Raw genomic sequence first — 22,424 nt, 5'->3', positions numbered from 1 at the left:
CTGAGCCCGATGTTCCAGTAATCTCTTGTCCGTGTCAGTAAAAGCTGCTCCATGAGGATTAATTACAGAACAGCTGCAGCTAAATGGATTGAATTGCTTGAAGATGCCGACCATGGGTTTGAACACTTTCACCCAAAACAGTGACCGCAGTAGTACAGAATGAACAGTGTAAATGTGAGTATTATATTGCGCAATACCTCAGTGAAATGGGAGGGTAGACGTTTAGGCGAATTAGTTCTTGTGGGAGGGAGAGATTTCTTCGATAAAGGGTGGTTATGATATGTGAAACGCAAAGATGTGAGATAGCGGGTGTTTGAAGAAGGAAACTTATCACCACGTAGAGTATTTTTATGTAAAACATAGATTGTTTTTCTCAACGTTTGCTAAGCACATATTACATGGAGTAAAACGGGTAAAATGCCGATTGCTGTGACAGTGATTCGAGCAGAACTTACTGTGTTGACAATGCCAAGGAAGAACCATTTCATGATCCTGGCGCCACATGGAAAAGCACGATGCAAAAAGCAATAAGGATCGGGGCAGAGGTTATGCCAAGAACAGAAACACACGCACAAAGGAATACTTGTCAAACAGTGACTGAGATGTGGGAACTCAGATTCGGTTGCATATATATCGCTTCTATGTCCGGAGAGACTGTAGAGATTGCAACACTGAGATTGTAGGATGTTACGTTTGCGAGATATCTACAAAACTTCAAAGGGTGATGGGATACTGCAGGGTATTGCTGAAATGTATTTCTCAATAACACTGTATTTTAACATCGGTTACTTCACCAATTTCCTCACTTCTTGACGTAATCATATAATGGCATGTCATATAATCCCAGTTCAAGGGCGTGGAATCAGAGAAATTGATTTGCAATGCACCCAAAACTAATTGGAAATGGTAATGGCGTTCAGCGCGAGCATGTGGCCGCGAAAATGCAATCGGTGAGCGTAATGCCATTCTCTGATGATATAGAGGCGCGTGAAATATCGAGGCTAAAATCTCCCGCCTTAAGGAGACCGGCTTCAATTCCCACGCATCAAGAAGCAGTGGGACATCAGGCTCGGAGCTCCAATTTCACCTGCAAGAACTTGTATTCACATGGAACACGGAACTTTCGGACATCAGCTGGTCGAACAGATACTCAACTATTTTATTCTTAAGTCAGTAGTTTTCAGCAGGATACTTGTTGTGGATTGAAAGAATATCTACAACCGGGACAGTCAAAATTACAAAGAAGAATTCTGCAAAGAGTCAATTCTTGGAGAAGCATCTGTGCAGAGTGATGCAGAGGAATGTTTACGTCATCTGCCATCCTCATATGTTTGACTTTGCACTGGATTAATTTCCATGAAGGGATTTTTTTGCTCGGTTCACAGTTTTCACTTTCCTGCATATTCGCAAAAGTCGCTACTGTACTCGAAACCTCTGAAAATTAACTGGTATATACAATGTGGTGATTCGGCTCACATTCACGTCAGTTATGCTGAAGAAGTGGATTCGAAATTCATCACATCACATTCCATTAACTGACTAAGCAGACAGAGTGTGAATGGAAGCTTCATGAGGACATATGTGTTTTTTTTTTTGGAAAATTCGTTGCTTTGAAAGGTGATGAAGATTAGACTGAAGCAGTGACAGTGATTATCTTTATTGCTTGTTCAACTGGTGAACATGACTGCTATTAACCGTGTTCTTATTAACATCACGGCTGTTGAAGCTGGGCATCGAGCCAGTGGCGCAATGTATAACGCGCCTAACTACGAATCAGGAGACTGTAGGTTCGAATCCTACCTGGCTCGCCAGCCGCGCAGATTTTAATCCCGCTTAAAAATTGATTTTTCAAAAGCCGAAATAAGGTGTGAGCTCCTCATCTGCAGGAACGAGAATGCCTTCATTAAATGCCCCCGAGAACATGAGAGTCAATGACCCAGCGTCATCACAGGAGGGAAGCCGAATAGTCGCGTGGGTGACTTATGGGCACCTTTCCATTTCATAAAGCCCCCGATCGAATAACTGTTGCTCGCGGTGATGCTCTGCTTTGAGCATTTTTCGAAACTCTTTGGCCAGTGGAATCAGAGAAGAATGAAGGGTGAACTGTCCAACTGATCTTTATAGAGTGTGAGTTCTCGAGTCTCCTACCCGCTGACTGATAAAGTTTTCCTACCAGTCTATTCAAAGCTTTCTGCATCTTATCTGAAATCTACCAACCCTGGTGATCGATCAAGAGCAAATGTTTTCTTCAATCTGTAATTCCTTGCTCCTCATTATTTCGTACACGTCAATCATGTCTCCTCTCAATCAGCTCTGCTCTGAGAAAAAACAACATTTTGAAAGTCTTGTGTTCACTGAAGTTTCTTGCCTGTTTTTAACCGTTCGGTGAATGGAATAGTCCCACTGCAAACATTCAGCACAAACTTTCAGTAAAAGCCACTCAATGCGGGGAACCGTAGTACTGCTCTTTTCGTCAACAATGTGTAAAAGTCCCCTGTAACTTTCGATTTCGCATCCCGTGGGGCTATTTGTCCGTGTTCAACGACGTTTCCCAGGAAGGTGACTTTGGATTTGGCAGATTCACTTTCAGCTAGGTTTACAAACCAGTTTGACTTCCGAATTCGATCAAAAAAGCCCGATAAATGCTGTAAATATTCAATCCACGAGAGTTTGAAAGTCACCAGGCACAATATACACCAATCTGTTGCGTATTCGGCAATTACCCTGTCAGTTAACCTCTGAAATGTGGCTGAAGTGTTTTTCGTACAAACGGCATTACTTTAAATTTCTGCAGGCCAGTTGGCGTTACAAATTTGCCTTTGATCTTTCTGTCAAGTTCACTACCAGTAACCTTTGAGGAAGTCCAACTAAGAAATGCAAGTTGCTCCTCCAATCTTTTCCACACAGTCCTCCAACTGCAGATATGTATACGCATCAGTCTTTCTAACAACATTGATTTTGTGGTAGTCCACACATAACTGTTGGGTCTTTTCTGGCTTTGGCACCATGATGATGGGTGAACTCTATTCATTGAAACTCACTTCGGTTATGCCATATTGGTGCATACGTGATATCTCCTTATGAACTTGTACAACTTTAAAGGGTTATGCCTGCAAGGATGTTACAGAGTCAGAACAGCATCTCCTATATTTATATCATATACAATTAGATTATTAATTCCCAGTAGATTTCAGCAGATCTCCCCATGCAAGAGTAATAACTCTTTCGATTTTCTTCTGGAAGATAACTGAATAACTTTTTGGACAACTTTTGCATTGTCCAATTTTATTTCAGGAACTTCTAATGCAGAATTCTCTGACATTGGTTCTTCCCAGTGTGTCGTAGTCAAAAACACATTCTCCTCTTGCGTTCGTTCTCTGCCAAAATACAGTTAGAGCATATTCCCATCAAATTCTGTGAGATTCCTTCATGACTGGAGTCTCTATCAAGTAGCTAACCACACTCAATTTCCTCTCAATTTGATAAGGTATTTTAAACCTTGCTTTAAAGTTTCACAGGTTAATGAATTTTAAATAATTGCATTAGTCCCAGCGGCAAAATTGTGATTCTTTGATTTCTAATACACTTTCTGCTTCACCATTTGCTGTGATACTTTTAAATACTGTCTCGACAACTTCCCAACATTATTTAGTTCAACTCTAAAATTTGACACATCATCCAAATGCGTGGTCTCTGTAATCGGACTTATTAATTTTTCCTTAATAAATTTTAATGGTCCTCTTACTTTATGCCCAAAATTGGTTTCAGATGGACTTAGTTTGGTGGATTCTTTTGGTACATCTCAGATTGCAAACAGCACTGACTCAACTCCCTTATGGAAATAATCTGGCTACTCCAAACCATAAAACCTCAATATAGTCTTTAATAATTGACGTCACCTTTCCAGTGCACCCTGTGATTCTTCATGGTACACAGTAGATTTGAATCGTTTTATTTCCAAGCTATCTAAACACTCCATGAAAAGTTTGGACGTGAAGTTTGACCCTTGAGCTAATTGTATCTCTGATGGTAGTCTTAATCTAGTTTTTTTTAAAAAACCGTAATTCGTCCACTATCCTTTTAGCTGTCATATTGCATGATTGAACAACATTTGGAAATCTCCTCAATATATCCTTTTTCTGTTAATTAATGCTTATTCCCATCTTTTATTGGATGTAGGAAAACTTCACAATGAATGAAGACACTTAAGAAAGATTCGTCGAACGCTGGGATAGATATTAAAAGTGCAGGCTTTATTATTTCCCATGGTTTTCCTATTAGTTGAAATGTATGACACGTCTGGCAAAATTCAAATGCATTCCCCTGCAATCCAGGCCGTAAAAATGTCTTTGTATTTTAGCCTCCGTTTTCATCACGTCTACGTACCCTCCAATGTGTGGCACATGCGGCACTCGCAGCACCACTTTTCTGTACCCTACTGGAAAAATAAATTCTGCCCATTTCTCACTTGCTTGAGTATGTGTTGCTCTCCACTTCCTCCTTAACATATCATTTGCTAAGTAATATCACATGGGGATGCATTCACTCTCCTTCCAAGTATATGTCTTCTGATCCAACTGCTTTAATTATTCATCTTTCTGCTGTAACTCAGTAGCATAGTAGAGCTGAATATACTGGCAATTGTTAACGTTTGTCCCCTGCTGTGTCCCACCTACCTGACAAAAAAAATTGTAATCATATTTCAGCTTCCATATCCGTGCCTTTTGATTTGTCCTGCTTCAGCTTGTGACTTTGTGATCGCGTTAAGACACAATCTGGGAAAATTCCTTAATAAACGTCCTGCATTGCTGCACTTGCCTGCATCTCGACTGGCTTTTCAACTGGAGTAGGCAGCACGCTTACCGGTGATTGAGCTATATCATTTGCAAGCACAATTTGTATTCTTGGAGCTGAGAGTTTGTCCAGACCTCCCAGCAGAAATTCCCCACTCTTTCTGCCCACTCTCGCCTCACTGTACATAACTGAGCAATTTTTCGTCCCACCATGAATTCCCGTATACATAGTTCTTCAGGAGTATATGTTTCCCCCTCCTTCTGAATCACAGACGGGCACGATCCTGTGTCCCTCAATATTGTTCCCTCTCTATCTGCTACCCCCGGCCAAGGTAAATAAACTTTAACTTTGCAGGTATATTGTTAAAGCAGATGTGGCAATTCCCCCTTACCAACCTCTGATCGGCTTGTGCACTCTGATGCCGCTTTCCACCCTCCACTGTGCTTTCTATTGCCACGCCAACAAAACATCCAGGCTTGTTTCGTTTCCCTGCATCTGAATTTCCAGTGATTTCCCTAGTTCTCCAACACTGATTTCATGTGTCCTACTTTATTGCAATGAAAACCTCAGATCTTGTACCCTTCAAGAGTTTCCTATTTCCTCTGTGATAAGTTATCCTAATGATTTTCACAGAGATTTAACTTTCCCTTTCCACGTATGGATTTCTCTTTGCCCCAGTTTCTATCCTTCAGACTTAAAATGATTCTGGAAACCCATCCCTGTTTTATGGACCACTTCATAAAAATCAGCCATTTCAGCTGCTAACATTGCCGTTTTAACAATATGCTCTTCCACAGTAAGCTTATCTTCAGCCTTTCTCTCCAGCCTTTTAAGGTGAATTCCTTTAATAATTGCCCATTTCTGAAGTCCAAACCCTGTCTCCCATTCTCTCCGCTCTGCTGATCTCTCTTCTTCCCTCTTTCTACTTCGAATCGTATCTCAAACTGCTTCAAATCTGGTGTCCTTTCCTTGTCTCTCGAGTCTAACTCAAGCTGCTTCATTTTCAAATAAAGTTTAACCATCTCTACAGATTCTCATGGATTTTCCAGCTTAGTTAAAAGCTGAGCTACTGCGGGAATGATCTCTCCTTTCCTCACAGAAAGAGGCAAATACAACCCCAGTATGTCTGCTAATTCCAGAAGCACGGCCTGAATAATTTTTTTGTAAAACTGCCAACTTTACATCGTCCATAGCAAGACAACTCTTTGTACCGAACTGAGACATTGCTTTCCCAAGCATTGCCTACCCTAATCCAAATCAACACCCGAAATAAAGACGCAAGCACCTATCAGTTGCTCTTTTAATCCATCAACTACCTCCCAATTTGTTATGGACGAGGCTAAACCATTAAAACGTTATTAAGCAGACAACCCAGACCGTAACGTTATATTTTTTTCGTTAAGCGTACAGTAAAAATTAGCCGAGTAAACTAGTTACAAAAATTATTCACAAAATGACGGATTGAAAAACAAAAAACAGAATATTGGATACCCACAGAACTTACTCTATCCAAAGTAGACTTACTTATGCTGTTCTGAAAATACACAACAATCCCAAAAAAAAAGCACCTTGAAAACAGTAAAAATGAAACAGAGGCTTACAGTTAAAAATTAAAAGGGCAGAAGGAGAGAGGTTATTAGTTAGTGCACCACTGCTGCAGGATCTAAAAACCGGAATTCAACTTTTCAGAATGAACACTCTTTTTCCATTTCTAAAACATTAAATCTTTGGCCTTAAGCCTCAGCTGTTTACGGAGAAACGAAAGGCCTCTCAGTGAACACTTTCATCTCTGTAACACTTCATCAGATTTGGAGCCCGAACTGTTTTAAAATGCCTTTGTTAAAAACGATATCAAGAGACATTATCCTTGAGAAAAAGTACGGCTCCGTTTCTTTTTAGAAAAGAGAACATCTTTGTGAGAGCCCAGTCCGTCCAAACTATCTTCATAAGTGAAACTCTTCGAACAGACAATATCCTGGTAAATCTGTTCTGCACCGTTTCCAATGCAATCACATCCCTGCTATAATGATAATTGCAGAAAGGCACACAGTACTCCAGCTAGAGCCGATTGAGCAAATGAAATTAACAACTTAGAAAGCCACAGAAACTGCACTTTTCCACTAATGTGACTTTTACACAATACTGCCCCGTGGAGACAGTAAGAACTGCAGATGCGAGAACTCAGGGCCGACAGTGTGGTGATAGAAAACACAATAGGTCAGGCAGCATGCGAGCAGCAGGAGAGTTGATGATTCGGGCATAAACCCTTCATCAGGAATGAGGTTTGTGGCCGTGGGGACTGACAGATAAATGGGAGGTTCGGGGGTTTGGGGGCGTGATAGCTGTGAATGCGAGGAGTCGATAAAGGTAGAGAATAAGTTACGAGTTCTGACAGGAGGTGGAGCGGTGAGGTTGGAAAAGTGATGTGCAGGTTATGAGGGCAATACTGAGTTGGAATCATGAAACGAGAATAATGTGAGGGAAGGGTGAATGAGGAAACTGGTGATCCGATGTGGCATCAAGGGCCCAAGGGGAAGATGAAGCCTTCTTCTTTCAGTTGTCATGTGTTCAGGGAATGTCAATGAAGGAGGCGCAAGACCTGCATGTGCTTGGCAGATTGAGAGGGGGAGAATGAATTTCATCAGTGATGAGCTTCTAACTGCATATACAAACTATCATTATGAACATGTTGTTACATCTTAGGAACAGTATCTAACACTACCCCGCCTGAGGAGAAGGCGAGGATTGCAGATGCGAGAGATTAGAGTCAGGAAGGATGGCGCTAGAAAGCACAGCGGTTAGGCAACATCGGAGGACCAGGAGTGTTAATGTTTCCAACATTCCTGACGAAGAACTTCTGCTCGAAACATCGACTTTCCTATTCCAAAGATGCTGCCTTCCCAGGTGTACTTTTCCGGATCCACACATTTAACTCGACACCACCTCAGCTCAACTGTATAGGAACATTAAGATGCACCTGTCACCACCCAGTTGATTCTTCTATCGCATGCGAGACAAACTGCAACATTCATTTCCCCATAAATATCAGGTCATTCCGATCACTAAAGAAAAGAAAAATGCAGAGGCTGAATATCTGAGAGAAAAAGAAAGAATTGTTGTAGAATTCAGCATCCTGTCAGTTCAACTGAATGTTTGGATATTAAAATTGGGAAAGGAAAAGAGAAAGCTGCATTTCAATAACTGCTACGTTCTGTTTCTCAAAAGAAAAAAAAGAGTTTTATGAACTGGAATGTTTCGATCAGGCAATGCATGCTCACCTTGTCAAGTGCTGATAGGAATGGAAGAATTTTGCCTATAAACATAATTTTGCCTTCCGAATCAGTTGATGCTCCTGCAGAAAAGTGCCTTCCAGTGAATGCAGTCAGCAGCTGATATAGCCTGTCAGAGCACACTGGATCCTCCTTACCCTGACCTTTTGGAAGGCAAGTCTGCTGCTATGAATTTGCCAATGGCTGGATATGATGTGTTTTGCTTTTAATTTCACTTTCATCCCTGGCCACATGTAAGTTCTTCAGTTTAACCTTGTAACCCTTCCATAAAATGTCCGCTCGCTGATCCCTTTTTGTCAACTTAACCAGGTTCCCCACACGTACTCACCACCTCAGCAATCTCTACTTGAACTTGCCCACATTGACTTATTGATCTTCTCCAACCTTGATAGAACAGGGACTGTTCCTGTGCCCAAGCACCCTGCAGGAACTTTAATGAATCAGGGAGCAATCTGAATCTAATTGATGTTAAATGTGTGTTAGTAGCCAATGTCTCTCCAGAGCTGTTGTTTGAAAGTACAGGTAACAGCCTTTGAATATGATTGCTGCATTCTCTGAACCGGAACATCCTCTGCCCACATTGATTGAACGACACCCCCTGCTGACCGACCGTTAATTGACCAGTTCTGACAATGTTGCATTCTAGACTTTTCCTCCCCTCCCCACGTGGCCACACCTCCTGATTCCAATCCTCGTCCCAGCATTTCATAGCTTCCAGTAATATTTTGGCACTTATGCTCAATTCCACCACAAACCCCATTCCCGACCTATTACTTTGTGCTTCCAAGCAACCTTGGGCAAGAAAGTTGGGATGCAGAGGTTCTGTTTTGCACCCTTATCATTTTGTTACCTCATCATTCCTGCACTTCTATTTTGTTTTCGTTCCCTCCGGTTTCCCTCTTTGTTCTTTGTCACTAAATCCTTTTAATTGCTGCATTTTTAATTTTTGACGAAAGTGGATGGAACTCAGACAAAGTAAGTGTCTACAGCAGATTGTGAGCATTTGTTAATTGGCAATATAATACGTAACGTATGATTAGGATTCATTAAAAATTAGGCTTAACATTTATTGATGTTGGAATATAAAGTCCACTTTCCCCCTTATTGACACGAAGTAAGTTCCTCGATTTAATTTTCATATTTCAGAATCAGTTCAGTTCAAATGGCAAAAGACAGCTCGAGTCGCTGAAGTCACTGCACTCCAACCTGATTTTGGACACGTGAGAACTTCAGTTTCTCTCCCTACTGCTCTCTCTATCCGAGCAACTTTCTCTGATTTCCTTTCTTTCAATCTTAAGCGGCCGTGCTCCAGGGGGAAATACTTGGCTGTTGTTGAATCTCCAGCTCGAGCTGAGAGAGGGTTATCTCCCATTGTGAGGTCAGAGACCCAGCCGCAGGTTGATGGGACTCAGGGGTCAGATCCCAATGCGCAGCCTCTGTAGAATCTTCATGTCTCAGTGTTCCCCAAGGGGAAAGGCACATCCAGGAAGGAGTCACTGCGGGCCTCACTATAGGCTGCACAGAGGGACACTGACAATAACACACGGAGCTTGGACAGCCAGTTCCAAGGGAACCGATGTGACACCTGTGCCCTGTGACTTTGCTTGGGAATTGACCCTGCGTGTGTTTAAGACAGGAACTCTTCCACTGGGTTAAATCCAGCCATTCAAAAGGATCGAATATCTACTGTACGAATACCTGATATACTTCCAAACACCTCATGGAGACTACCATTTACAGCAGATTCTAGTCGATTGTACAACCAGAGAATTGCACTGAAAAGTATAAATATTTCTCTGCATTAACTCATTCATAAAGGAATCATTCCATTGGTCAGGTATTTGTTGGAGAAGCACAGGCTGGCGTTGCATGTCAGCCCCCTGCAAAAACCTGGACATAGACTCTGTTCTAATCAACTGGGGACCTGAAAACTCTGATGGGGAGACCCTCCTAAAGAATGTGGCCTTCACTGTCTGTGCTGTCACTTATCCCTCCCGAGAAGGTGGTGGAGAGTGAGCTCACTTGCTTAATCACTACAGATTACTGGAATATTGTGTGCATTTGTTCCTGGGTCCGCACCTTCAATCATGGGGTTGGATTGGAAAGAATGGAACTTTTCAGATTGGGAATCTGATGGGATTTGCAAAAATCATGACACCTCTGGGAGAAACTGTTCCCCGAATATAAGGTTCAAGAATGAGACAACACAGGCTGAAATTATCTACAAAAGTAACAGATGTGTAGTAAGAGATGTTTTTTGTTGACATAACGCTTGGTGTTTGTGTGGAGGGCCCTACTGGAGTTCTGATGGAGGCGGATCCAACTGACGCTTTTAACAGGGAACTGGGTCATTATTTGAATTTCACTGAGGGGTGGAGAGTCAATGGACAGAACAGAGTGTCACAGTTTCTGAATCTCAAACTCCCACTTTGTCAATGAGGACTTGGTCACTGACATCAAGAGATGTCAGCATGCTGACGCTTGGCTTGGGAGTCTTTGTTGTGGACATCGAGCTTTACTCACTGTCAACCTCCAGACACCAGGACATGTCATCAGAATTTGCAAATGGCACAAATTTAAAATTCAGGAAACAGAGAAGAGAAGAGTAACAGAAATAACATGCAGACGTTATTTCTAGTCGGTCTGAGGATGAACGTGGTCCACAGGATTCCTGATATCCTCACAATGAACTAATCAGATCCAGACTTCCTTATTGTTCGTGGTCAATTAATATGAAGCACAGAATTCCTGTGAAACAGACACGAGAGAGGCGAGAGCTTTCTGCTTGTCATAAAGAGCAAAACAGTCACGCAATGACCGTGGGTGATTGACATTTCCTGTATTTAATCAAAATCACACTCGGACATGGCGAACCCTCCAACTACCTGAGGGATTGTGATTTGTAAAGCATATTCCACGTGAAGCTTGTTCAGAATCAGTCACAGATTTTTTTTAAAATCTGCAATCTGACTAGATTGATCCTGAAGGCAGAAATTTTAGAGACGCTGCAGAAAAGATTTACCACCATGCTTCCTGGACTGGAGGCTATTTCTTATGAAGTAATATTGAGGGGCCGAGGGCTTTTCTCATTGGAGTGAAGACGGATGCGGGGTGAATTGATAAGGGTGTATATGATGATAAGAACCCAGATAGAATGAATAGCCAGAGACTTCTTCCCAGTACAGAAATGTCTTCATAAGGGGGCATAATTTAAAAGTGATTGGAGGAAGGTTATTGGGGAGATGAGAGGTAAGTTCTTTCTATGCACCGACCAGACTCTGTGGTGGTGGTAGTTCAATCAAATGTATTATGGATGTTTACGCGACTCTTGGGTAGGCCCATGGAAGATAGGTTATGCAGATCAGTTTGATCTTAAAGTAGATTAACCGATCAGCACATCATCGAGAGCTGAAGGGCCTGTAATGTACTCTTCTGTATCAATTGTCCTCCACGTTATTGACTCCACTGTCAGTTAAAGTTCTGACACCATGTATCCCCCTGAATGATAAGGTTTAAGAACTTCTCACCATTTTCAACGGGATCATTCAGTTTCTGTTCGATTCCTCCGACAAACGTGAACCAATTGTTGTTATTGTACCATTCTCTACCACGATCTCTGGAGAGCAAGTGGGAATATAGCGTTGAGATAGGGAATCAGGCATGATCACATTGAATGGAGAGCAGCCTGTAGGGGCTGAATGGCTTCGTCCTGCTCCTGGTTTCATTCAGCTAAATGTCCTCTTCAAAATCTCATCCTAAAAAGTATCAGTGAAACATTGGGGAAGCACATCAGCAGTTGTTTTCGTTGAGATTTTCCTGCACCTTGAAAATTTGATTTTTCTTTGCAGTGACGATGAACAGTCAGTCTGAGAATCAAAGTGGTCCTCAGGTCTCCTGATGGCGTCTCAATGAAAAAGTTCATAGGAACGCTTCCTTACTGTTAATGACCAATCGCATGCAATAAAGACAGACACTGCATGGAACTTTCGGATTGTTCACAGACCCTGGATGTTAATTTGCTTTGTGGATTACGGACTATATAAATGTAGAGGAATTACACTGGATATCCGCAAGTAACGTGAGGATGGATATTTATAAACCCTGCAAAAAAAATCTTAAGGGTATCCGAAAATGTTTTAAACGTAATTGAATGGTTTTGAAATTTATTCAACATTGTCGAGGGAATGGGAGGTAATTTCAGAAACCGAGAGAGACTTACAGACACAGATAGAGAGCCACAGCCACAGGTACAGGATAAGATTGCCCTGGAAGTGTTCCGGAGTTCACTCTGTGGTCCACAATAGGCAAGGCAGCAACAGATGGAATGCAGTCATTTTCTGGTTATATGGACGATGTTTTGTATACTATCTGGCACAGTATTATCCCTGTCCTGGGAGGGTTTGATGTGGAAAATGTAAAGGGGGATTTATTCTTTATCTAACTCAGTGCTGTTCCTGTCCTGGGAGTGGTTGATGGGAACTGTAATTGCGCTTTAATCTGTACTTAACCCTATGTCTGTGCTTTTCTGATAGAGATTGATGGGGACAGTGTCGGGTGATGAAAACAAAACCTAACCTCATGCTGAACGTGGCCTGAGATTTCAAAGGGTTACAGTCTATTGTTAGATTACTCGACACTGAACCTATTTATAGATTCCAGAAGCAACAACGATATTTTCTCCCTATCTAATCCTGCAGTTCCTGTCATTGACTCTCAAACATTCATCATTTTAGACTATTCAAAATTCCAGGGATACAGTCCTGGGCTTGTGTCATTTCCCTGGCCATTGAACCCGTGCCGTCCAACTATAGTTCTGTGAATCTACGCTGCATTCATTTGCACATGGTCTCCCAAGTCCCCAACCCGTTCTTGCCTTTCCCTGTTTATAAAGTCGCTGTCAGCGCTGTGCTGACATGAAATGGCGACCTGAAACAAACCTATAATGGCTACTGACACTTTTGGAATCATTTGTCCTGGTTTGGCAGATTAAAACAAATCTTACACTTTATACATTTTCATCTCCCGGCCTCCTGCAGATGAAATAAACTGGGATGTGAATCGATGCAATTTCGATTTTAGAGGAGGGATAATCTAAACCAAATGGTACAATGGTAAACTGGATGCAGGAGCAGAGAAGCTTCAGTTTGAGTCTGAATTCTGTCAGCACAGGTGAGGGGCAACTGTGTGAAAAGCTTTTTTTTCCATTTATACATTCCTACATTGTAGAAATGTTAATTTACAAATTAAACTGTAAAAGCAAGATATGGAGAACTCTGTTACAAAGTTTCCATTGATTAAGATGCAGATTCCAGAATCCTTTTAAAGTCCGTGCCCTGAGATTTTTAAAAGTCTGTCTAACTTTCCAAACTTCAAAACGAAAATACGATAGTAATATGACAGGTCAGCTACTGAATTGTAGGTGCGTGGTCTTGTTCAGAATTTGTCAGAGATTTAGCGCGGAGGAAGATGTACTTTATCCAGATAACAGGCATTTATCAAGGACCAGCCTGACGTAATTTGCCTTCAAATTTTGTGTTCTCTAAAAATAAAGAAATTGATTTACCATTAAGCAAGCCTCCCGGATTGTGTATCATTAGTATACATTTGTGAAAGAGTAACTGTGTATGTGAATGAGCGAGTGTGGCTTTGAGGTGTCTGTGACTGATTGACTGAGAGTTGGTGGCTGAGATTGGCTGAGTGAGACGTTGTGTTCGAGTGTGAGATTCTGAGATCGGGAGTTTGCAATTCTCTATTTTGCGTGTGACTGATCATGTCTGACCGCATGACAGTGTGTTTGTGCGTATGAGCTATGTACGAGTTTGTGATAGACACTGTAGAGGCAGCTTTACTCTGTAATCTAACACAGAGCTTCCCCTGACACGGGAGTGTTTGTGGACATATCTGTACATTGTATGTAACCCTATTTTTCCCTGACTCTGGGAGGTTTAGTTGGAGAAAGTGTACAGGGAAATGTACTCTGCCGATAAGCCAGTGATATAACTATGCTAAGTGCATTTGATCGGGACAGTGTGGGGATAGGGGTTGACTTCGTCATTATCTAATTCCACGGTGAACATGGTCTGGGAGTTAGAAAAGCTGAAGTGCAGAAACAGCTTTACTCTGAACTTAACCCCATTCACTACCTAAATACAATCTGAAAGAACTGCTGATTCTGTCAATCAGAAACAAAACCTCAGCAGGCTTGGCAGCATCTTTGAAGAGAAAACAGCGTTAAAGTTTCAGGTCTGGCTCAGATAAACGGTGACCGGATACGACGTGGTAACTCTGGATTCTCTGTTCGGATGTTGCCAAAACTGCTGAGCTTTAATCAGCAATTTGTTTTTTTTCCCTATTCTCTCCCTGTTCTACGAATTGCTCCCCTCAATTAGCTTAGAGACTTTGTTCTGCTGTACATCAGCTTGCTGACAACACATGGAATTCCAGTCTCTCACTCAGACTAGAGTAAATGAATATATAATCCCAGCGGTGTGAAATTCCCCTGCCCTATCACTGTATATTTCCCTGACTAATGCACCTAACCTTCACTATGGGCAATTTAGCATGGCCAATATTACTTAACCCGCACATGTCGAAGCAAACCAGACCATCCGAAAGAACCCCACGCAAACACGGGGAGAACTTACAAACTCCATTTACAGTCGCACGACACTGGAATCAAACAGGAGTCCCTGGAACTCTGAGGCAGCAATCTAACCACTGAGTCACTGTGCCACCCAAACGGTTAAGTTTGAAATTGGGACTGGGAATACAAAAAGCTGCAGTTTAATTTCTGCGACATTCAGTTTCTCCACAAATAAAGTTATGGAGTACATCAGTTCGATAAGCCAGTTCACCATCTTCTCAAGGGCCGATGGGAATGAGGGATAAATGCTGAGCCCAGCCAGTGATGCTCACGTCCGATGAACAAACGAAAACTTCATCCCTTTGCCTTGCTAATACCTTGCTGCCCCTGCAGATTAACTCAATGTGTTTTAATATCCCAGGACACACAGATCCCTCTCTACGTCAGAGTCCTATAACATCTCCCCATATAAACTGAAGTCTCTGTCGATTCTCCCTGACACTCTCTACTTTGTATTGTAATGGACAGGGCTTTGCCCATTGACTTACCATCGCTACATCGATCTGTTTGACAGCAGCTTACTTCCACTTCACAATTTACTTATAAACTAGTTTCACCAATAATATACTCAGTTTTTAGATCAAGACTGACTTGAGCAGATGCCTTTTGGAAATCTCAAAATCCTTCGGTCACTCTCTGTTCCTTATTCAGTGTGTCTGCCTGTTTCGCTCTGCCCGCCCAGAATATCTGTGATTGGCCACATTCATCCGTTATCATTTTGGAGATGCTTCATGGTGTCCATACCTCCTGTACGATCACAGGAAAACGCCTTCACCTCCCTCGGCCCAAGTCCTGGTCATAATTGCCAAACTGTCCAAATATTTGGTCACACCATCACTTTAACTCTCCCGATTTGTGTCCAACGTTGCGGACAATGATGTTGAATCAATTAATAAGATCCAGTTTAAAGGAGTACTTGACTGAAAATAAATACAGTTCTACTAAAGGACTGTAAAATGTACAGATCGGGATTTCCAAACATCAAAGCTTCATTAAACCATCCTGGATGTCAGATAAACAGGACATTCACACACCTGGGTCAGACTCAAGACTCAATGCCCCGACACAGAAAGGTTCCAGTTTCAAACAACATACGGTATTGGAATCAAATGCAGTTTTTGTGAGCAGGGCATAGCACATGGGTTGAGGAAAATTGTCCATGTGGATGTTACGAATCAGGAATCTACTTTAGAATCCAAACTGAACAGAAACATTCCAGTAAAGAACTCTGTGAGTAAGTTCTGGAATACATCTATTTTCGTTGAAAATGGGAACCCTCTTGGATAACAATCGAGAATTACTGCTTGTGTGTGTGTGTGTGTGTGTGTGTGTGTTTCTGTGGTGATAGTTGAGAGTGAGTTAAATTTCTATCACTTCTCAGATTATACATATCTTCAAAATGTTTGGTTAGGCATCATCGAGGGAACTTTACTCTGTATTTAACCCTGTGTTGTCAATTGATCTCACAGCTTCCTATATACTGTTTTCAAGGCTCCATCCGTTGCCACATCTTATATTTGCTAGTATCCTTTTCAGAGTGTCCTTCAGCCACTCAATGACATCCCAGACTCAGGGAGGCAGCTGGTGTCACATCTGCACTGTCACAGACATCTGCCTGATGTCCGAACAATGCAATCCCCTTATCACTATTGCTCTCCCACTTCTTTTGTTTTCTCCATTAATTAAATTCAGAGAAGGTTCATTTAAACTTGGAAGCAACAGTAACTTTTCGATTTGAAAATGGAGGGAGGCAGAAAACAGGGCCACTGCTGAAATTCTGTCCAAGCAACAATGTTAAACCTTTTCATCGTTCTGTGGTTCCTAATATTTATACATTTCCTGTACTATAGTATTGAAGTATTTCAGGGGGTGGGTGCTGCCTTGTTACGGAATGATGAAATGAGAATAAACGATATAGTTCTCCAACAATATCTAGTTGCTTTCATTCAGAAAGTAGTTGCTAGTTCGTCTCGTGGCGGCCAGAGGGGATCGCTCTCCCTCACCTCACGGCCCTGGCACGAGTCACCTGTTGCCTCCTCTCGCTTCCTCGGTGTCAGACTTTCCCCGCTGGTTGTGGCCATTCTTTTTGTGACGTCACTGCGCAGCCGCTTGCGCCTTTGCGTCATTCAGGGCATTGTGAGACTGTCAGAAATAATAGAATGTACAGAGACAGGAGCAAAGTGTCCCAGAGAGAAAAAATCTGCTGCTTGTACAGTGACACTGCGAAGCCAGCAGAGGGCGGTATTTTATCACTGTAAACAAAAGAGGGACAGACAGTGACAGAGAGAGTCAGATACATTTCTTCATCAAATTTTAATTAATTCATTGATTGATCAACTCACGTTAACACTTCTGGTAATATTGAATCAACACCCTCACTCCCAGGACCCCCTCCCCTGTCTTGGTTAGTTCTTGTACAGGTGGCCCTCTTCCTAACAACATTTGCAGCTCTTGGACTGCTTGTGCGCCTTACTCTGATAGCCTCCCCATTGCAGTTCCTGCTGAGGTTCATTTTACAGTCGGCTACCATACACCCTGAAGAACGTAAAGTCTCACACACTCTCATTACTAGGATGAATATTTGAATCACAAGCATTCATATTACCTGTGTGGTATTTTAATAGTCCCATGCATTGCTGAAACCTTCAGGCCGATGGGCTTATAGCCGAGAAATGGGATTTGTGCATGTGGATCTTCATTGTCTGCCAGGACCATTCGTTAATATGTTTCCCTCTGAGCTATAAAGAACAAATGAACACAAGAAATAGGAGCATGAGTCTGGAATTCGGCTCCTCGAACCTGCTCCAATTTTTAATACAATCATGGCCGATCTCATCTATGAAGTGCTTTAAGAGGTTAGGAATGGTAAACATTAAAACCCAGATTGCTCAGGTCCTCGATAATTCGCCACGATCGTAATCGATCCATGCAGACCCCATCTCTCTGGCACTTCACTCACCTGCGGAACATCTGGATAACATGGACACCTACATCAGACTTCTGTATATTGGCTTTAGCTCTGCCTTGAAGACCCTAATGCAAACAAGACTCATCGACATTTCTGAGGCCTCGGACTTTCCTCACATCGAGAACTGGATCTTTAACTTTCTGACCTGCAGTGAATGAGGAGAGTTGGAAACTCCTCCTCTTCAATAATACGCAATACTGCTGCCCTTCAAGGCTGTGTACTCAGCCCCCTTCAATATTTCTTAGCCTCTTATGAGTGTACCACCAAATTCAGCTCTAACTCCATTTACAGATTTACTAATGACACCACGATAGTGGGTAGGTCTCAAAACCGACCTAGATTACACCTCCTCCCACCCTGCCCCCTGTAAAAACGCCATCCCATATTCTCAATTCCTTCACCTCCACCGCATCTGCTCCCAGGCGGACCAATTCCAATACCGAACAACCCAGATGGCCTCCTTCTTCACAGACCACAATTTCCCCTCAGACGTGGTTGACGATGCCCTCCACCGCATCTCCTCCACTTCCTGCTCTTCCGCCCTTGAACCCCGCCCCTCCAATCGCCACTAGTACAGAACCCCACAGGTCCTCACCTACCACCCCACCAACCTCCAGATATCGTATCATCCTTCATCATTTCTGCTACCTCCAAACAGACCCCACCACCAAGGATATGTTTCCCTCCCCTCCCCTATCAGCGTTCTGGAAAGACTCCCTCTGCGACTCCCTTGTCAGTTTCACAACCACCACAAACTCAACCTCCACTCCCAGCACCTTCCCCTGCAACCGCAAGAAATGCAAAACTTGCGCCCAAAACTCCCCCTCACTTCCCTCCAAAGCCCCAGGGGATCCTCCCGTATCCGTCACAAATTCACCTGCACCTCAATACAAAACATTTACTGCATCCACTGCACCTGATGTAGCCTCATTTACATTGCGGAGACAGGCCACTTACTGGCGGAACATTTCAGAGAACCCCTCTGGGACACCCGCACCAAACAACCCAGCCGCGCTGTGGCTGAACACTTTAACTCCCCCTCCCACTCCGCCAAGGACATGCAGGTCCTTGGCCTTCTCCATCGCCAGGCCATGGCAACACACGCCTGGAGGAAGAGCACCTCATCTTCCGCCTAGGAACCCTCCAACCACAAGAGATGAATGCAGATATCTCCAGCTTCCTCATTTCCCCTCCCCCACCTTATGTCAGTGCCAACCCTCGGACTCAGCAACGCCTTCTTGACCTGCAATCTTCTTCCTGACCTCACCGCGCCCTCACTCTCTCCGACCTATCACCCTCACCTTAACCTCCTTCCACCTACGCATTCCCAACGCCCCTCCCCAAGTCCCTCCTCCCCAAGTCCCTCCCACGTCTCAAATGTGGACTTCCGTTCAAATAGTTGTGTCCATTCAACATTTCCGAGCTTCTGCCGAATTTTGATATAATTGGTCTTGGCTCAGTTTAGTACTCTTCCCTTAGGACCACTCTCTTCTTTATCCATGAGCATTCTAAAACTTACAGAATTGTGGTCACTGTTCCCAAAGAAATTCCCCACCGCAAATTCTACCACCTGTCCTGGCTTGTTCCCCAGTACCAGGTCCAATATGACCCTTCCCTCGTCGGACTATTGACATACTGCAGTAGAAAACTCTCCTGGACATTTCTTACAAATTCCACCCCATCCAGACCTCTGACGCTAGGTATATCCCAGTCAATGTTGGGAAAATTAAAATCTCTTATCACCACTACCCTGTTGCCTGTACATATTTCCAAAATCTGTTTACCTATTTGTTCTTCCACCACATGCTCACTGTTGGGAGGCCTGTAATACAGCCCCAACTGTGTAACTGCAATCTTCTAATTTCTCTGCTCCACCCATAATGCCTCACTAACCAAGACCTCCATAGTGTGCTCCTTTAGCACAGCCGTGATATCGTCCTTGACCAGCAATGCAACTCCAACCCTCCCTTTTACTTCCCTCGGTCCTGTCTGAAGCGTCTATATCCAGGGATGTTTAATTGCCAATCTTCATGCCCTTCCTTCAACCAAGCCTCTGTGATTGTAATGACATGATACTCCCAGGCACCAATCCAAGCCCTATGTTCATCTGCCTTTCACACTATACTCCTTGAATTAAAGCAGACGCATTTTAGGCTACCTTTTTTTTGTGCTCATCTACTCTCTGTCTACTCTTCCCTTTATGAATGCAATCTTCATAATTCTTACAGTCTCCGGTCTCCACATCACTGCCTACTGGTTTTCTCTTCTGGTTCCCAGTCTCCTGCCACATTAGTTTAAACATTCCCAAATGCAGTAGCAAAAAACCCACTAAGGACATTGGTTCCAGTCTGGTTCAGATGTAGACCGTCCATTTTGTAATAGTCCCACCTGCCCCAGGACTGGTCCCAATGTCCAACAAATTGAGCCCCTCCCTTCTCGACCATCTCTTAAGCCATTTGTTCAACCTGACTTTTTTTTCTACGCTGGCTAGCACGTCGCCCTGGTAGTAATCCTGAGATCACTACCTTTGAGGTCCTCCTCTTTAACTTCTCTCCTAGCTCCCTGAATTCTTCTTTGAGGACCTCATCTCATTTTCTACTTATATCGTTGGTGTCCATAAGCACCAAGACAACTGGCTGTTCACCCTCCCCTTTTAGAACGCTCTGCAGCTGATCGGTGGCATACCTGACCTGAGCACCTGTGAGGCAACATACCATCCAGAAGTCCCATTCCGGCCACAGAACCGCCTATCTACTCCCTTCACAAGAGAATTCCCTGTGACAATGGTCCTACGAGTCGTTTTCCCGCCCTTCTGAACAGCAGTGCCTGCCACGATGCCATGAAACATGCAACTGCTGCCCTCCCCTGGTAGGTAATCTCCCCCAACAACATGAAAAACGGTATACCTGTCTTGGAGGGAGATGACGGCAGGGGACACCTGAACTGTCTTCTTACTCTTTTTCTTTCTTTTGGTCACCCATTCACTGTCTCCCTCAGCAATTCTAAACTGTGTTGTGACCAGCTCACTAAACGTGATATCCACGGCATCCTCAGCATTACAGATGCTCCACATTGAGTCCATCCGCAGCTCCAGAGTCATCATGCGGTCAAACAAGAGCTGCAGCTAGACACACTTCTTGCAAGTGTAAGAGTCTGGAGCGTCAGCCACGTTCCTAAGCTTCCACATCAAGCAAGAGGCACAGGCCATGGGTCTGAGTCAACCATTGTTGTTTTGCCAAAAGGTTGACATAATACAGTGGAAGTTTATAGTATCCATTTGCCTTACAGACATCTTACATTTCATGATTTCCCTTATCCATAGTGTGTGTGTGTTTGTGTGTGTGAGAGAGAGTGACAGTGAGAGAGGGGTGCTGACAAGAATCCTATTGTTATTTTGGCATACTCTAATTATATTCAGGGGTTCAGCCTTTTTTACATGAATGTTCATTACTTCGGTGTTTGTTTGGAACTGAGAATTAACCGGAGTTCAGAATGGTTAGGATAATATAACTTGAGCAGCTATGAAAATCAAATCTGTATCTGCTCAAATCTTTCAAGTGTTGACTCACAGTCCATGACTCACGAAGGAATTAATATAAAGCTGACATCACAAAGAAATGCTAATAAATAACTTCAGAGGACATTGGGGCGCTATAGAGAAATATAGGTTAAGTGAGTAGTCAAAGGCCTGACAAATAGAGCTTTACGTGGATAAAAGTGAAGTTGTCCATTTTGACTGGAAGAAAAGAATTTTGTTTTGTTAGAGGGAGATTCCATAGCTCTGACATGCAGTGGGATCAGACTGCAACATTACGTGAATCACAAAGTGCTAGCAGTACGTAATTAGGACAGTGAATAAATGTTTTCCTTTTATCATGGGGGAATTTAAACACAAAAGTAGAGAGCACTGTTGAGCTTGTATCTTGAATGCTCTAATTCTTATCGTTCACCCTGTTTATGGAAGGAAGTAAATACGTTGGAGGCAATTCGGAGAATGCTTCCCAGAATAATACTTACAGAATGACTTGTCATACAAAGGGAATTCGGATAGTCTGGGCTTTTTGTCAGTTTGTGGTTAGGAGAGGAAGAGGCAAATTAATTGAAACAAGATGTTTCCTCTTACAGAAGAGACGAGAATGAAGGATTGCTGTCTAAATGTCAGTGGTTGCCCATTTAAAACACATCCAGATGATTTGTTTTCTCTCAAAATGTGGAAACTCTGGCACGCTATTAAAGCAGATTTTGGAATATTTTAAAGGCAAACATAAACAGTTTATTGTTGAGAGAGAGATGGCGAAAGGTTTTCAGGGTAGGCAGGAAGGTGGATTTAAAGTTACAATTAATTAGACATATTCATGTTGAATATCTAACTCATCACTGTTTGTATGGGATGTGGCAGGTTGATTAAACTGATAAATTGGAGTTTCAATGTAAAGATCCAACAAACAAGTTTATAATGCTGAAATCCTCCATCTTCAGAGCTTTTTCAATGGTTGAATTTTTCAAGTTTTTGTTTAAAATCATTTAATTTGTGCTGTAACACTAATTGCCTATATGGAAACCGTGACACTTCCAAAGCAGACGAGATTCCAGTAATGAATGCAGTGATCACAAAGAAAGTTTTAGTCCAATGTGTGACTTAATTAAGATTCATCTAGAACACAACAATGTGAAAGAAAATGAGTGCCACTTCCTGTAAGTTCTATGGAGGGGCTTCTGTCTGAGTAAT

At 42.8% G+C, this 22,424-nt stretch overlaps 1 non-coding gene across 1 annotated transcript; it reads left to right on the top strand.

Moving 5' to 3' along the window:
• The first annotated feature begins 1,735 nt into the window (after positions 1-1,735).
• Positions 1,736-1,808, top strand: trnar-acg (transfer RNA arginine (anticodon ACG)). The gene has a single exon. It is a non-coding gene; the product is annotated as a tRNA-Arg (tRNA).
• Positions 1,809-22,424: the final 20,616 nt, after the last annotated feature.

This window comes from Chiloscyllium plagiosum, unplaced genomic scaffold (genome assembly GCF_037043375.1).
Source record: "Chiloscyllium plagiosum isolate Xiang-an unplaced genomic scaffold, Cpla_swu_hap1 HiC_scaffold_21, whole genome shotgun sequence".
NCBI classification, from domain to species: domain Eukaryota; kingdom Metazoa; phylum Chordata; class Chondrichthyes; order Orectolobiformes; family Hemiscylliidae; genus Chiloscyllium; species Chiloscyllium plagiosum.
The sequence above is the reverse complement of the archived record's forward strand: the minus strand, read 5'-3'. Positions and strand labels throughout refer to the sequence as shown.